The following is a 14,749-nucleotide window of genomic DNA, read 5'->3' on the forward strand; positions in this document are numbered from 1 at the left end:
ATTCAGATTTTGCCCAATCTGAAACAAAGGAATAAGCCTTTTTTCCTTTAGCTATTTTATATATGTTGCACCTTCCTTTATTCTTAATGTTTCTTCTTATATCTTGCACCTGTGGACCTGTTTTTAAATATTTTTCTTCCAAATTTCATTGCTTTGTCTCTTTTTCTCTCCCTCTGAGGGTTTTATGGGCTTACATCATAATCTCTGTTACTTAGGTGTTGGGCAAGTACTCGTTTGATTGAGTTATTATTGACCATTTTAACCAACTCTCCTGTCACCCTGCTGTTTATTCTTCCAGCATTTTCTATGGGAGGGAAGAGACACATAATGGAATCAAAGTCAGCAGTCAAGTCACAGAGAAAGAAGTACAAGAGCTAGAGAGTGCTCATGTCATTGACTGCTGGACAGAAAAGAAGAAGGGCAAATGACTCAACTTGGGAAAGTTAAACTAAAAAGAGAACACAGTATTTTTAAAAAATAATTAACAGCTCATAGAAAGTAAAACAACAATATTCATTAGACACTGTGGCAAACATTTTTTGACTCAATGAAATAAATTATCTAAGTAGTATAGCTGAAAATGTTACTCTTTTCCTAGATCTTTGAGATCAGTGGGCAAAAACCAGACCTAACTTTGACTCTCATACCTTCTTCCCTCTCTATGGTTTAGTAAGAAGTTTGCAAACTCAGTTGCAATATCCAGTAACTGATGCTGGACAGCTAAGCACTGCTGTGGTATAAAACTGCTCCAGGAATGGAGTTTGTTTCATAATCACTGAAATTCTGCCTTTTATATATTTTAAGCATATTTGATTTCAGGAAAAAAACACTATAAGCTGAATATTAAAAGATAAAGTTTGACATTAAGATAAAAAATTAAATATTACCACAACAGTTTGAAGAAACTAATATATTCATTTTGTATATACAATATATCCCTGAAATATGGTAGCTACATTAAAGGACAATTTCAGGAAAAATATTGAATGGTGCTATTGTATTTCATGATTTTCTCATCGACTACTTCATTCTGTCCTAATATTGTTCATTTTCCATAGCAGAACTAAGACTCAGGGAAGTTAAGTCACCCCTGAGGCCTGTGGGTCAGGGATCAGACCTGCGGTCACAGGCGGGAAAGAGTCGATTGTGCACCTCACTTCTCAGCTTGAGTCCAGAGACTTCCAGTCTGTAGCTTGAATTAGTCACAGTGGATTTGAAAACACTACATGGAAACTGGCAGACTCTGTAAATCAGGGCCTATTTTTGCTCTAATTGGTTGTTGAACTTTTACCAGCACACCACTGTATAGATGTCATAGCTGGTAACTGGGAAATAAAACTCATGTTTCTGATTTTAATCCTGAGCTTTTATACAATCTCTCAGCTACTCAAGTATATTTTTTTAATTTAAAGTATAGTTGAGGGGTTGTTTTTCTTAATAAAATAAAAGCATCACCATTAAATGGCACTAAATAACTCCCTAGATCAAAAAGAGAGGTAAGTATGGCCATCAGTAAAAGGCTATAAATAACAAATGCTGGAGAGTGTGTGGAGAAGGGGAAAGTGTTGGTGGGAATGTAAGTTGGTGCAGCCACTATGGAAAACAGTATGGTGGTACCTCAAAAAACTAAAAATGGAGTTGTAATATGATCCCTCAATCCCACTCCTGGGCATATATCCTGACAAAACTGTAATCCAAAAAGATGCATGCACCCCGATGTTCATAGCAGCACTATTCACAATAGCCAAGGCATGGAAACAACCTAAGCGTCTGTTGACAGATGAACAGATAGGGAAGATGTGGTACATATATACCATGGAATATTACTCAGTCATAAAAAAAAATAAAGTCATTTGCAGCAACAGGGATGGATCTAGAGATTATCATACTAAGTGAAGTAAGTCAGAAAGAGAAAGACAAATATACAATATTACTTATGTGTGAAATCCAAAATATGACACAAAGTTATCCATGAAACAGAAACAGACTCACAGACATAGAGAGCAGATTTGTGGTTGCCAAGGGGTTGAGTGGGAGTGCCAGTGAGTATAGAATAAACCCTGTAAATGTATAACATTTATAATTGCATCCACTTAGAAGATGATAACTGTAAAATAATTCCATTGGAGAAATCCAGAACATGAATACATCTTTAGATAAAACTAAAAGTGAAGAGTGGAGTCAAACAGTGGAATTTAGAAAGTAAGAGAGGTTAAAGGGAATGTTTGTTTCCAGTAGAAAACCAGGTGGCAGTGGGAAAAAAAAAAAAAAAAAGTCTTTTGTCCAGAAGGACGGTATGAGAGCACTGACTGTGTAAAATGACTAGAAAAATAAAGAAAAAAATGTGATGAAGATATTAAGAAGTCTGCACGGATTTGCCATGCCAAACTAAAATATAAACCAATACCCTAGAATCCCTATACTTACAACCTGCATAGGCCTGGAGAGATCTGGAATCGGTTAACTTTCTTGGTCTCATGCCTAGAGAACACAAATTCGGAATGAATTTGTCCACCAGCAGCAGCTGCTTGTTCCTTTCATTAATAAAGAGGAGAAGACTGAGAGAAATTTGCAGATGCATTAGGAAGGATTCATGAATAATTTGGGCTTGTATTTCTCTCTTGATTACCTTCACATGAGCAAAAATGAGCTCCACTTCAAAAATTTGGAAGACAAAGCAAAAACAATTTTTCTCTTTTAGGAGTTGTTATAAAATGTATCTAGAAAAAAACATGTATCTAGATATAAAATATTCCAGTGGATAATAGATTCAGAACCCATTTTGTTCAGGGGCCACAGCTTAAAATTAAAATTCTAGTAGTCAAAAAGTGATCAAAAGATTGTGTCAGTAATCAAGAGTTACATCTTCAGCCTTCTTTTTGGGTTCTCCTATATTTTGGGCACTCACAATAGTAGTTTCTAAATAGAAATCCAGGATCCTTTGCCAGAGCGAATGTGAAGAAAGGGCCCATAATGAATTGCTAGTAGATATGACTCAATATGATTTATGGTCTTGAAATCCATAGTGAACCAAGAGTCGAACGTGTGTGTGTATGTTTGAGCATGCGGGTGTGTGTGTACGCATCTAAACGTCTTTGCTAAAGGGCACTGAACAAATATACAAGATGCCAAATAAATATGTCCAGAGCAAATTTTTGAGGCCAAGTCTCTGGGAAAATAACCAGGAAGGAAGCTTTGGATTGAGGACAACAGACTTTTTCCCCTTCAAGTAAAGGGCTGAGAACATGAAGAGTAAGATCAAAGAATAAACATTGGGAAACACAGCCTCTTTCCCAGCTTCTTGGCACCTGCCCCTCGCTATCTCACCAGGCACAAGCTGGTCCAGCCAACAGCATCAAGCCCAAAGCCAGTTACTGGCTCTACTGTGCGTGGGGCAAAAGGATGCTAAAGTGAATGAGTATTATCAGCAGGCTCCTAAGAGGAACAGCAGCGGGTGTGCCAAATATCAACACTCCTTCAGATTACTCACTGTGCCTTTTTTTTTTCTTGGTCCCAAAAGGAATTGCCAGGAGTATTTTAACACTGATTTAGGCTTTTCAAGGGTGAGGTTGGAGAGTGGTCAGCTTATAAAGACCCCTGGGAGTTGCCTAGATGAGAAGTCAGCAGAAATACGGCTAGAACCACCCAAATGGCCATCCATATGGCTAGTGTTGATTCCTGACAAAATCCTTCAAGGAATGCTGACTAGAATCCTCTCCAGAAATCCTATCCAGAATCCTAACAGAGTATATATATTTTTATATGTGTATATATACATATGAAAATAGGGAAGGTATAAGAATTGTGCTTGGACCATTGTGTAATAAGTAACATTGAGAATCAAATGCTGACAACTTGATTGAAATTGATAAATAAAATTAATTTCTCATTTGTCAGGTTACATCACAGGATCAGCACAAATAAATCCTCACTGACATAACTTCTACATTTTTAATTATGGTCAAATATTTTAAATGTATCTGTAGTATTGTTATTGGTATTGCAAAGTGTTTAAAAATATTTTGTTTTTCAAAATAAACATTTAGCATTATTAAAGTATATGCATACTGCATTCACATTGCCCTTGTTTCTGCTCATGCACAGCACATGGAGAAATGATCAATTAGCTAAAATACTGTAGTTATTAATTTAGAATATATGCTCCCAAATATTCTAGGTAATGGAGAGTTTCTATAGAAGGTCTTGACCATGAAATGTGCCAGTATGTAGTCTATTTCCATATGGTGCACTTAACTGAAATTTCTGGAAAAACGACAAAGAAAGAAAAAGATTGAAAAATTGTCATCTGGTACAATCCTGAGACCTTTGAACAAAACCAAAAATGTCATGTTCATAAGGATGGAATAATACAAGTGTTTGATTTACCAACTCATCCTTGCTTACATTCAGGAAACATATTAAACATATTACAATGCATCTGAAAACAATTGTCTGATTTATGATTGAACAATGAAGATGTGCCTGCCATGTGTGTATCAAAATCTTTGGGGACAATAACACTTATTATGGAAAAACACAAAACGATACAATATCTCGCACGCCGTATATTGTTAAAACTATGTATCACTTGCTTTTGGAAGAATCAGGCTCTGAGTGGGACTATACATAATTATGGTTGATAATTATTGCGCTGTCACAAGCAATAGGTACACACTCTTCTTACCACTTCACTCCTCTTTCTTCATCCACCCACCTGAACATTCCTTCTTTCTGTATTCACTACCTTAGTTAATGGTTTTACAATCTTTAGATGAGATTTGCTGGTTTTTGCTCAGCCAGAATCTGTTCTCCATTCTCTTGGAAACAGAACTCCAACTTTTCTCTAAGGCGCCCTTCTCCATCATTCTCATTCACAGGCTTCAATCAGAGAATGGATGTCCATGGGCACAGGGATGAGTTGTTTTTCAATCCCTCTCCGGGAGCCCTGATAGAAACAGTGACTCTGCCTTGATTTCTTCTTGTCCCTTCTGTCTCCTCTCCACAGAGAATTCACATGATGATCAGTTTCTGTCTGCTCTCCTTCCAGGATGCCTCGCAAAACAATCCTCCTCCTTCCAAGGTCCCCACCGCCCACCATCATCTCGGCTTACATCATCTTTTCCCAAGGTTACTGTGGTCACTTTCCAATCAGGTCCTCCACTCTCTAATTCCTCCTTCACGATGCTGAGTGATGTCCACCTAATCTCCAAGTCAGAGCAATCCACGTTCCTTCTCTACATTTTTCTGTGGATCTTTATGGTGAAAGTAAATAAACAAAAATTCAACGACAACAAAACAAACAGAATGTTTAGTCTGGTCTCTAAACCCTATCTTTTCCTCTTTTTTCCCCCTCTTTCCAGATTTTTTTCCCATTGACTCTGCTTATGCTGTGTGTCGCTGCTCAGTATTCTCAGGGCATAGTATGCGATCCCATATCCAGATGGAACTGCACAGCTGGTCACTTTAGCCAGCAGATAATTTCATTCTTGTCTCCACCTGTCCAACCTCTACGTCAAGACATAGTTCGAACATCACTTTTTTACCCCTGCAAGGACTTTTCTAATTATGCCAGCTAAAATGATTAAATTATGACTCATCTCCTTTATACTTCACACCACAATGATAATAAGTACCATATTATGGCTTATGTTACTTTTCCACTCAGTAAATTTTAAATTCCTTAAGAGCAGACACTAGACCTTACACGTGGTTTCCACTATCCAGTAAAGAGAACTGTTTATGCAAGGCATTAATTAGCATAATCACCATGACCTCAATGTTTGCATAGATGAGTGCACCGTTAAAAAAAAACAAAGAGCAAAAACCCACAATAAAAGACTTAGCAATGTTCCATAAAAGTACTGAAGCTTTTCCCTGGGGTCTGATAAGGCGGTTGAGAAAATGGCTCTGATTTAATAATGCAGGATGAAGATGACTGTGTTCAGACTATTTCCACACCATACTAACTAAAGCGCGGAAGTGCTATTGTCCATTATTTCATATAGACAACTAAATCAGAAAATTTGAAAACCAAGTAAGAAACTGAAACAATAGACCCAGCCATCCATATCGTGCTCCAATAACAGTGATTATGAGAATAATGTTATTAAAGAGGAATGATCACATTCCATTTGTCTCTGCACTGGTTTTACCTCAAGTGACTTTCCTTTCCATCAGTAACATTTTCACACGGCTATTTCTCAACAAGGCCATGAGATGCTTTTACTTCACCTGTGATAAAGGAAGTCTTTGCTGTGCTTTGAGCACACACCTATGAGCCTGAAAAGAATGAGAGATTGTAAGACAGTGAGTATCTTGCTGCCAGAAGAAGAAACCAGAGCAGTCCCTTCTAGAAAACCTATGAGAATCAGCAGAAAAGTGGCCATAAGGTTAACCACTCCTTGTGGTCTGTGACTCAGCTGAACTACCTGAACTTAACCTTAATAGGCTTTGTGGCTCAAGACAGCTCTGAAAACCACAAGTAGATTTGGGGTTCAGCAAAGGACCAGCACCAAAGCACCCTGCAAGCCCCCAATCTAGAACTGACAAGTCAAAGACTTGTTTGAACCAACAAGTCTCTGTCCCTTTTGAAATCTTAAGCCTTTGGTAAGTCACACCTGTGCCTTGGTTGGGACGGTGTTCTTCTCAGGGAATATTTCCCTGTGATTGTACCCATTTTCAAGCCAATTCACAATTTTCTCTTAGTTTTTCCCTGTCACTCTGACTGCTCATGCTACAGAATCTCACTCATGTTTGTTGGATAAATTTTCCCTGCTTTGGCCAACAGTAAACTCAGTTTAATAGCCCCAGTCTTTATTCTGCTTTTATCACCTGGTTATTGTTCAGAGGGCTCTAAGTTGTCACAACTATTTCAACTCAGACTAACATATTAGGCCAAGCCTCTTAATTGTACAAATAACTCAGAGCTTTGGTACAGATGCTAAGTGTAGCCACTTGGGCTGAGCAAGGTATGCATGCACCTTGGGTAGCAGGAGGATGAAGGAAGCATTTCATAGTCAGTAGTTCAAATTATTTGCAACAGTCACAGTTCAAATACGGCTGAAATTTGCAACAATCTCCCCAGCTCCAATGCCTCTATTTACTTTAGTACAAGTCCCCTTATTCATTTAACCAGTTAAAACCAGACAATTAGATCAATAAGGCAGTAAACAATACTCTCTGTCATTCATTGACATTTGAAGAGACAACCCTTTAGAAACATTGGAAGCATCATTTTAACTTTGTTTTAATTAAACTGTTAAGATTGTAAGCTATCAAAAATGTGCTACACTGTTTACACATCTTTGTTCAAAGAATAGTTTGGTGCATATTTATGAATATAAAGAGTTACCATTTTACCAGGGGACTATTATCTTAATATACGTCTTCTCTCTGTACACATGATATATGAGGAATGACAAAACCATGATATTGCAGACATCTGAGTCATAGGTTTAATGTCTACATTTAAAAAGTGGCAAGTTTAAGAAACAAAATTACAGCTATTGGCTTTATAGACCCCAATTACTAGCATTTCTAATACAATAGTTATTACAGGACTATGAGATCATGAAGTATGAAGCATTCACACTGGGTCAATGGAAATGTGTTAATATAATCTTATAAAATTATTATTATTAATAATAGCAATACTAATAATGAATGATATGAAATACATCTAACATGCAGTTCTAGCATCTGACATTTTCTATTATATATGTTGTTATATAATATATGTTATACATTTCCATAGCAATTTTAAGCTGTAAAAGTTTGATTTTGTTGTCTTTTTTCATATGACAGATACAGACTGGTAACAAAAATAACAAAAAGCTTCCTGCTTAACAGAATTTAATTAGTTATACATTTTATTAATCACTCTATACTGAATACAGAAATGAAATTATTTTCAAACATTGTAATCTATAAGTTATGCAACTTTTCCTTGGCTACAGATCAAAATTAAACAAACACAACTTTTAGAAGAAAATAGATGACTTCTGTGAAAGATAACAGCATGAAGACTAGAAATTTCATTCCAGTTATTATATATATATATATATATATACATAATTTTTTTGTAAATTTGGTTTATAGTGCATGTAGAAACATAGACAATCTAAATCAAAAACAAATATAAACATTGTTTTATTCCATTCACTCTTTTTAATGGTTCAGGAAACAGAATGAATGACACAGAATGCTTAGGCACTGAGGAAGTGTGCCCTGACAGACATCGTTATTGAATATTAAACCTCTAATCATAATCATTTAAGTTAAATGTACTTTGAAAGGAGCACATTAAAGAGACGGTAACATTAGAAAATCCCACGTTCTGCTATTTTCTAAGTAAAATTTAGATGTGAACAAGATACAAAGTTGCATCTGAGGAAGGATTAAAAAAAAGAAGTTGTCTATGAATTTTGTCCCTTGTCAATTTCCTAAATTCTAATATTTGCTTTTGATATCTTTTTTCAAATATTCTTCATGACTTCTGCAATTTCTTGGCATTTCATAGATCATATTTAAAATGTTTTATAAATATTTGGGTGGCAGTGGGGCAAGAGTAAGAGGGAAACAGCATTGGATCAAAATGTTGCTCTGCTGTTTGGGGCCATTTATTGTAAAATATAAATTCTCTCCTCTAAGTAAATATCTTGAAAAAGATCTGTGTGAATGAAAGTAGAAAAGCTCTATATCAGCATGTCCAGTGGAAATATAATGTGAGTCAAATAGGTAATTTTAAATGTTCTCATGGCCACATTACGAAAATAACAAGAAATATACAAAATTAATTTAATGGTGTATTTTACTTAAACCAATACATCCAAAGTGCTAGCATTCCACCAAGTAATCAATATAAAATTGTTAAAGAGATATTAGACATTATTTTTTATATTATGTCTTTGAAATCCAGCATGTATTTTGTACCCACAGAACATTTCAACTCATGCTGGCCACCTTCCAAGAGTTCAATAGCCCCTTGTGGCCAGTGGCACCTGTATTGGACAGCATAGTTCTGGATGATTAATTGTGATAAATTATGAGCTTGCCAGGACCCCAGTACCATGTTAGAGCCTGTGACACCACAACAGGCCACCGGAGCACAGTGATCTTCCCCTCACCATTGATCCTAGGAGGGGTGGGTTAAGAACCTTTACTTCTTAATATGCATCAACAAGTTTTCATGTAGAAGTAAAATAGCAAAAACCAAAATTAGAGAAATTAGGCATTTATTGCCCAGATCTAGGCTGAATTTCCTTTACCTGGCCCCATCTGGAAGACCTTTCTTGAGAGCCTTTTCTAAAGCACTAGCTCCAAAATTCCACCATCCCCCTGTGTTTACTCTCTCCTGATGGGCTCTGCCAATATCCGTACCCCCCAGCACGTACCTACGTTGTTTCTTGTTTTTTGTTTTTTGTCTTCACCAGCCTTTTTTTTTTTAATTAATTAATTAATTTATTTATTTATTGGCTGTGTTGGGTCTTCATTGCTGTGCGTGGGCTTTCTCTAGTTGCTGTGAGCGGGGGCTACTCTTCAGTGCGGTGCATGGGCTTCTCAGTGTGGTGGCTTCTCTTGTTGCAGACCACGGGCTCTAGACACACAGGCTTCAGTAGTTGCGGCACATGGGCTCATTAGTTGTGGCTCGTGGGCTCTAGAGCGCAGGCTCAGTAGTTGTGGCACGGGAGTTTAGTTGCTCCGTGGCATGTGGGATCTTCCCGGACCAGGGATCAAACCTGTGTCCCCTGAATTGGCAGGCGTATTTTTTCTTTTTAAATTTATTTATTATTTATTTATTTATCGGCTGCCTTAGGTCTTCTTTGTTGCACACAGGCTTTCCCTAGTTGCAGTGAGGGGGGGCTACTCTTCATTGTGGTGCGTGGGCTCCTCATTGTGGTGGTTTCTCTTGTTTTGGAGCACTGGCTCTAGGCACATGGGCTTCAGTAGTTGCGGCACATGGGCTCAATAGTTGCGGCTCATGGGCTCAGTAGTTATGGTGCATGGGCTTAGTTACTTAGTTGCTCTACAGCATGTGGGATCTTCCTGGAGCAGGGATCGAACCCCTGTCCCCTGCATTGGCAGGCAGACTCTTAACCACTGCACCACCTAGGAAGTCCCAGCAGGCAGATTCTTAACCACTGTGCTACCAGGGAAGCCCCGTAGCTGTCTTGATAGATGCCTGTGTCTGTTGCACTAATCTGTGTTAATTTCTAAATAGGAGTGGAAGAGGTAGAACTTGGTGTCCCTTCAATGAAGATAAAATTCATTTTTGACATGTATTGTTCTTACTCTGCTTACAGTTAATTGGCAGGAACACTGAGTGTTCAGGAGAATCTTATATATCAAGTTCTCCTTTCCATCTTGGAAGGTTTATTCAGCCTCTTGATAAAGTCTTATTTAGTGAAGAGTAAAGCTTACTTCCTAAAACATTGAAATTTACCAACTGGTAATATGATTTTTCAGGGAGACAGCAACATGCGATTCATGCCTTCATCTGATGGACAAATATAGAGAAGAAAGTAAATCTGTTTATGTATTTTTTGTGGAAAAAAATATTCAACTTTTAAAAAAAATTTTATTGGAGTATAGTTGACTTAGAATGTTGTGTTAGTTTCAGGTGTACAACAAAGTGAATCAAATATAGATATAGATATAGATATAGATAGATATAGATATAGATATAGATAGATATAGATATAGATATAGATATAGATACACATATATAAACACACATATATACATACTCATTCTTTTCCAGATTATTTTCCCATATAGATTATTACAGAAGGTTGAGTAGAGTTCCCTGTGCTATACAGTAGGTATATCTATTCTATATATAGTAGTGTGTATATTTTAATTCCAGTCTCCCAATTTATCCCTTCCCCGCGCGTTTCCCCTTTGGTAACCATAAGTTTCATTTTGAGACCTGTGAATCTGTTTCTGTTTTGTAAATAAGTTAATTTCTATCATTTTTAATTAGATTCCACATATAAGTGATATCATATGGTATTTGTCTTTCTGTGCCTGACTTGCTTCACTTAGCGTGATAACCTCTAGGTACATCCATGTTGCTGCAAATGGCATTATTTCATTCATTTTTATGGAAATCTGTTTAAATATGTGAGTGTTTGTCATTGGCATGTCCATCTTGGAGTCATCAATGATGAATTTTCAGGGTGCAGAAGTGTACTCAAAGGAGTACTTACAAATATGTCAACCAGTGTAAGTTTAGGCAAGTTACTTAAGCTCTTTCAGCCTCCATTTCCTTATCTGTGGGCTTAGGAAAAGAGTAATGCCTAATTCACAGGACTACAGTGGAGGCTAAGCTAGATAATGCATAGATCATGCTTAGTAAGGGGACAGGCACCTGGTAAATGCTAGAGAAATGGTAGCTCTGCATATAAACTTGTTTGATCTTTTAAAAATGAGGTAAAGGGTGGAGTAGAATAATGGTAGATAATGTATCTGTCCTCTTCTAAGTTTGGAAAAAATGTGAATCATGCTGATGATGGTTTATTTTGCCAGAATAAACACAATTTGAGATGTATTGTCACTCTAAAAGGAGGTGATGATTCTACATCCTGCCAAGTCACTGTGTATAGATAGATGACTTGGTGGCCCTTATTCTTTGAAACACCCTCATTTACTGCCCAAGACATCTCTGGTCCTTTTCTGTCTGGAGACATCTATGCTGACAGAGGGGGACAGTTAGAGAACAGAACGTGGATTCAGGTTCAATGACTGATGCTTCATCCCTGACACTGACTCTCAGGATCACCTTCAAATGTCATTGGGATCTGGAGACTTCTGATTTCATTCATCTTTTATGCTCTTTAAATCCTGGACAGTAGCTCAAAGGCTTGGAAATCTATGGTGAGCATCATTTGAAGAACTGTATCAAAGTATGCATGCTTTTATCAGATGAACCTCTAACAATTATAGTAATGACCTCACTGTAATGAACATTTAGGAGGAAAGGCTAGGTGAATTATAGGCAACTTACGTGAGTTTCTTCTCAGTGGGCCAAGAATCTAAGCTATCTGCTCACAGAGTGGGATCTAGTCTCTATCCCTTTGTATCTGTTTCAACAATAAAGAATAATCACAACCCACTGATTTATCTGTTTTCTTAAGTAAATTTTAAAAGCCTCTACCTTCTTAAGTACATCATTAGCTTTCTTAGCAAATCCTTTTCTTGCAAATAACCCAGTAGTAATCTGCAAGGTAACCTAATACAAGTGATTATATTCACAAAATTTAGGGGAAGCAGATACATTTCTAAACTCATTTAGCAGCTTGACCTATTCACGACTGTAACAACCAGTGTCAAGGCAATATGGTCTCTCTGACAGGAATTAATTGGAGTCAGACACCCTGGGGCTAACTGCTCACTTTAAATTTAGTGAGCTTCAGTTTTTTGCATATGTAACCATGATTAATCTTTCTTTCTCCACATACCACATATAGTTTTTAGGAGAACCACACGAGAAATCATTACGCACCCTAAAGAAAGAAAACAACCATTTCATTTTATTTTTGTCACAATTTGAGTTTACCTTTTACATTTTATTTAATCACAACATGGCATCTATTTGAATAGATGAACCAAAGATTCGTATAAAAATATGAATTTCTGCTGATTTCAAATTGCGGGTTTAATGAGGCCACTTAAAAATAATATCCCCTTTTTAAACATTTTATCACTTTTTTCAAATCTTTTCTATGCGTTGTCCCAATTTCCTTCACATGGAAATTACCCTTTGGACGTAGGTAGTGCAAACATTATTATTTTCATTCTTCAGATGTCGAAGCTGAGGAAAGCAAGCAACTTAATCAGCTTATTTTTCCACTAAACAACAATGACAACAAAATCAGTCTTGCAAGAAATTTCCACTCCAACACTCACTTTCTGCTATCACAATTTTTCCAGGGTCAGATTCTTATAGCAATTTTCTAAGTTCATAATTACCTTAGTTGCATGCACAATTTGGGTAGTTAAGTAATTACTTGATTTGCACATGCAAATACTGCAATCATTGGCATATAAAAATAATGTCCTTTAAACATTTGGGCCCAATGGAAGACAAATGGTCAGGAAAATCAAGATTCCTGTGGTTCCCAAAAGGGACAACTATGGACAGAAAACATCATCAGCCATTCTCAGCTATGCAGAGAACCGGCTTGCTTCTTTAACCTAGAGAAAAGAAGCAACCATGGTGGCGCTCTAATTTCAAACTCCTCCTCTCTATTCAGAGAAGATTTCCAAGTACCAACAGACTATTTGGAACTATAAAAATTCTGAACTTAGATCAGAACACTTGAGTGTAAAATATAGTCCCCCTGTTGGAGAGGCTGGGGAGATTTGGATAAATCACTTAATCCCTAAGCCTTCAAATGCTAATCTCTAAAATGTGGATAATAATATCAACCTTATAGGGTTGAAAAGAAGAATAAATGAGATAAATTACATAAAAGTATTCTGTAAACTCTGAAACCCTGTGTAAATAAAACAGATTTTTCCCTGTCCCAATAAATTCATGAGAACTGTGGGCTTGCTACAGTTTTTAAGAGATATTTAAGGGAAAATTGTTTTACATATGAGGCTGAAGATAGAGCATTAGCTGAAGATGTAGCCAGAGAAATGTGCATACAGTATTGTTCAGAACTGTCTAAACTAAAGTTGTAAAGCATCAGAAAATGTTTTTATTAGAGATTTTGCATTATTTTATGGAGGATAATTAACAGAAATATTTACCCACTTTGGATATGGTCAACTGATGAGAAGGATGAAAAATGAATTGTGGAATAAGTTGAAAGATTTTGCAAGAGATGTGATTTTAGAAGTTGTCACACCCCATCCGACTGTGCTCACAAAGAGACCACACTGATGAAAATGTGTGGCCTCTCCTCTCCAACATCCTCCTTGTAACTCAGAAGCAGTATCATTCCATCGCAAGGGAATGGCTTTGGAGACAGGGAGACATTATTATCCTCTTGTCCCATAACCAGATGGGTGCTTGCATAGGTCTGGCAAGATACTAACACTTAACCTCTTGAACTCTTTAGTTTGAAAATATCTCAAACATTCTCAAATCCCTAAAGTGCAGCACAGAGGGAGATCACAGACAGCTTGATCAGGATTCCTACCATATCACCAAGACCCGGTTTCTTTCTGTCTCTCAGATGCATCCAGATGGCCACATCTGGCGGAAGGATGTCAGGAGTAACTCCAGACTGTCCTTCATGACTTGAGGATGAAGGGAAAGGACCGCTGTGTCTGTTCTACTACTTTCCATAAAAACATTTATTTTATTTCATTGGTTCTGATTGGCCGTTGTCATCACGACAGGCAGGGCATCGAAGGACTAACCCTAACAGAAGACTTAAGGAAAATTTTGGAGGAAGGATGGTATCCCAGAGGAATTCTGCATGTGCTTTTCCAGAACTCCCAGGAAATAGACCCTGGTGGAGAAACAATAGATACCCACAAGAGATGTGGGGATAAACCTATCTGGGGACATGATAGAGAGTAGGAGGGCTTCTTTGATAACTTTTCCAAGGTTTATGGTTCTAAAGCTCTTATCTTCACTTTTATCACCTACTCACAAGAAGAATCTGCATTCACCAAATGTTTCCGCTCATCTGAGGGCCACAGACACTTCCAATACCGCAGGAAAATTACGTAGTTCCCCGGAATGGGCGAGACTTAAAGATAAAGTGATTTGGGGTCATATCCACACCTTTCACTT

The sequence above is a fragment of the Hippopotamus amphibius genome, chromosome 12, assembly GCF_030028045.1.
Source record: "Hippopotamus amphibius kiboko isolate mHipAmp2 chromosome 12, mHipAmp2.hap2, whole genome shotgun sequence".
Lineage (NCBI taxonomy): Eukaryota > Metazoa > Chordata > Mammalia > Artiodactyla > Hippopotamidae > Hippopotamus > Hippopotamus amphibius.